Genomic DNA, 4,084 nt, shown 5'->3' with positions numbered 1-4,084 from the left:
TAATACTTCGGGTAATTTGCATTTCTTTAGAAATCTTATAGTTTCCTACTAGGTAAAGGTTCGGATAGCAGTGAAAAACTCTTTTAAATATATTAAGAAGTTTTCATAAACGGTAGAAAAGTTCTATTAGACACAAAAAAGATACGAACTCGGGTTAACAACAGTTGATTTTCGTTGAAAAGAAATATAATTTCTACAAGTAAAGGAAAAAGAAATAGTAGAATTTAAACGATTTTTCTTCTTTCTAGGACTTCCGCTGTCGGTCCATCAATGATATCAACTATTTTTTTTCGGTCTTAAAATTTATATTTGTATCTATTTGCTTTAAAGCCTAAACGCTAACGTTTCAAAACTACTGTTAATTAGCACTTCTTTAGAAATCTTACTGTTTAAATCTACTTATAGGTACAGAAGGCAGCGGAAAATTCTTTTGAATATATTAAGAAATATTCATGGACAGTAAAAAATGTGCTATTTGACACTAAACCGATTTGTCCTTGGGTTAGCAATGATAAAATTTCGTCAGAAAAGAATTCAAGTCTACACAATAAGTAAACACAAAGAGTGGAAACAGAAAGATTGTTTCTCATTCTAGGACTGCTGTGGTCGGTCTATCAGTTATATCAACTTTTTTTTTGGTCTTAATATTTATATTAGTAACTATTTGCTTTAAAGCTTAAACGCTAACGTTTCTTAACTACTGTTAATTAGCACTTTTTTAAAAATCCGGCAGTTTTTAACTACTAACATGTCCGGAAAGCAGTGAAAAATTCTTTCGAATATATAATGAAATACTAATATTCGGTAAAAAATGTGCTATAAGACACTAAACAAATTTGATCTCGGGTTAGCAACAATCAACTTTCGTCAAAATAGAATTGAAATATACACGTAATATTAACAATAAAATAGTAGATATAAACGGTTGTACCTTTTTTTAGGACTGCTTTAGTCGGTCGACTGATGATATGAATCTTTTTTTTTTGGTCCTTAAAGTTATATTCGTATCTATTTGCTTTAAAGCCTAAACGCTAACGATTTAAAACTACTGTTAATTAGCACTTCTTTAGAAAACTTACAATTTAAATCAATCAAAAGGTCCAGGAAGCAGCAAAAAATTCTTTTGAATATACTAAGAAATATTCATAGACAGTAAAAAATGTTGTATTTGACACTAAACAGATTTGTCCTCAGGTTAAACCGATAAAAATTCGTCAAAAAAGAATTCAATTCTTCACGTTAAGTAAACAAAAATAGTTTAAATAGAGCGATTTTTCCTCTTTCTAGGACTACCGTGGTCGAACCATCAAGGATATTAACTATTTTTTTTTGTACCTAAAAATTATATTCGTAACTATTTACTTTAAACCTAAAACGCTAAAGATTCAAAACAACTGTTAAATAGCCCTTCTTTAGAATTCTTGCAGTTTACATCTACCGAAATGTCCAGAAAGCAGCGAAAAATTATTTTAAATATATCAAAAAATTTTTATAGACGGTGAAAAATGTGCTATCCGACATTAAACAGATTTGATCTCGGGTTAGCAGCAATCAAATTTCGTTAAAAAAGAATTGAATTATACACGTAAAATAAAAAAAAATAGTTGAAAGTAAACGATTTTTTCTTTTTCTAGGACTAATGTTGTCGGTCTATCAATAATATCAACTTTTTTTCTTTGGTCTTTGTACGATCGGAATCGATCGTGAGCGAGAAATTCACGTTTGTAAACCGCACCTTTAGTCCGACATTAACGGTCGTATCCTCACCACTCGGCGGCGAGTGCGTACGCCCTGCTGGGCCCATTATCGAAGACATTCGTCCTATTCTTTCGCTGGACGCTTAAGAAAACACTACATAATACAAACGAACTTCATAGACGATCCAACATCCCAGGAGTAGTGCAATCACATCCTAGTGTCGACGATAGAAAGGTGACGGACCGCAGAGGCGGTAATTAATGGTAAAGAAAGGGAGAGGGGATACGAAACGGTAAGAAACAGTCTTTATTGGTACCAATCAGTTCGAACGGATTAACGAGAGGAGCGGCTCCACGTGATTTGCCCGTAAGTGACCGTTGGTAGAGAGACGAGAAGTCAACTACGGGTTTGTCCGTGGTTGATCGTCATTAACGTGTAACGTAGCATTCAAACAGGGTTTTTATGCCGTAAGGCTTTTCCCTGATGAGCCAATAAAGCATTAGCATTTTTATTAGCTCAATCACGTGTTTTATTTTGTTTTAATTACCCTTTCACCTTCCTCACAATTAGTTGAATTCAATCGCCGGAGGACTCCAYGTTGGAGGAATTTTTGGCAAATACAGTCTTTAAATTTATATTAGTATCTATTTGGTTTAAAGCCTAAACGCTGACGTTTTAAACCTATTAAATATTAACACTCCTTTAGAAATCTTGCAGTTTAAATCTTCTAAAAAGTACAGCAAGCAGTTTAAACTTCTTTTAAATACATTAAGAAATATTCATGGACAGTAAAAAATGTGCTTTTAGATACTAAACAGATTTGATCTAAGGTTAAAAACGATCAAAATTCGTCAAAAAAAATGGAATTCTAAACTTTAAATAAACAAAAATAGTTGAAATTAAACAATTGTTACTTTTTCTAGGACTGCTTTAGTCGGTTCATCAATGATACCTACTTATTTTTTTCGTTCTTATGATTTATATTTGTAACTATTTGGTTTAAAGTTTGAGCGCTTACGCTTTAAGATTTCTGTTTATTAGCACATTTTTAGAAATCTTATAATATCTAACTACGTACAGATCCGGAAAGCAGCAAAAAATTCTTTTAAATATATTCAGAAATTTTATTAGAAAGTAAAAAATGTGGTATTAGAAACAAATCAGATTTGATCTCGGGTTAACAACGATCTATTTTCGTCTACAAAAAATTGAATTTTACAAGTAAATAAACAAAAATAGTAGAAATTAATTAATTGTTCCTCTTTCTAGGACTGCTGTAGTCAGTCCATCAATGATATGAACTAATTTTTTTCCGCCTTATAATTTATATTCGTAACTATTTACTTTAAAGGTTAAACTCTAACGGCAAAAAGTTTCATATTATTAGCACTTCTTTAAAAATCTTACAGTTTCTCACTTCAGATAGGTCCGGAAAGCAGCGATAAATTCCTTTAAATATTATTAAAAATTTTCATAGACAGTGCTAAATGTGCTATTAGACACTTAACAGATTAGAACTCAGGTTAACAACAATTGATTTTTTTCGAAAAAAAAAATTTAACAAGTAAAGTATACAAAAATAGTTGAATTTAGACAGCTTTTTTTCTTTCTAAGACTGTAGTAGTCGGTCCATCAATGATATTCACTCATTTTTTCCGGTCCTTAAATATATATTCGTATCTATTTGCTTTAAAGCTTAAACGCTAACGTTTTAAAACTTCTGTTTATTAGCACTTTTTTAGGAATCTTATAGTTGCAAACTACGTACAGTTCTGAAAAGCAGCGAAAAATTCTTTTAAATATATTGAGGAATTTTAATAGACAGTAAAACATTTGATATAAGACACAAAACAGATTATTTCATAAGTTAACAACGATCGACTTTCGTCTAAAAAGAATTTAATTCTACACGTAAAGTAAAAAAAATAGTAGAAATTAAACAATTGTCTTTCTTTCTAGGACTGCTGTGGTCAATCCATTAATGATATTAACTAACTTTTTTCTGTCCTAAAATTTATATTCGTAACTATTTACTTTAGAGTTTGAGCGTTAACACTTACTATTTATTATGTTTAAAATTTAAAAATTCCGTTGTAGATGTGATTTAAGTTATTTGTGTTTGTTCTATAATTTACCGTATTATTATTACATATGTGATACATTTCGCTGATGTTTCTTTTGTACCAGTTTTCCTCCTAATCTAGGATAGTTGCTGCGTCAAATTTAAAAATATGTCCTGTTGTAAAATGGTGTTCAGCTAACGCTGTGGTATTGGTTTTGTTCACATTTACAGGTTTACAGTCATTTTTGTGTTGGTCTAATCTTTTTTTTAATTTCTGTTTCGTTTGACCAATCTTCTCACATTCACATGGTATTTTGTACACTA

At 30.7% G+C, this 4,084-nt stretch overlaps 1 long non-coding RNA gene across 1 annotated transcript in view; it reads left to right on the top strand.

Moving 5' to 3' along the window:
• The first annotated feature begins 3,897 nt into the window (after positions 1 to 3,897).
• The window catches only part of LOC106792694, a 728-nt gene continuing 541 nt past the window's right edge, over positions 3,898 to 4,084 (top strand). The window contains exon 1 of the long non-coding RNA XR_001382336.1: positions 3,898 to 3,966. This is a non-coding gene — a long non-coding RNA (uncharacterized LOC106792694). The remainder of the gene's footprint in view (positions 3,967 to 4,084) is intronic.

Source organism: Polistes canadensis, unplaced genomic scaffold (assembly GCF_001313835.1).
Source record: "Polistes canadensis isolate GaletaPanama2010 unplaced genomic scaffold, ASM131383v1 scaffold_560, whole genome shotgun sequence".
Lineage (NCBI taxonomy): Eukaryota > Metazoa > Arthropoda > Insecta > Hymenoptera > Vespidae > Polistes > Polistes canadensis.
The sequence above is the reverse complement of the archived record's forward strand: the minus strand, read 5'-3'. Positions and strand labels throughout refer to the sequence as shown.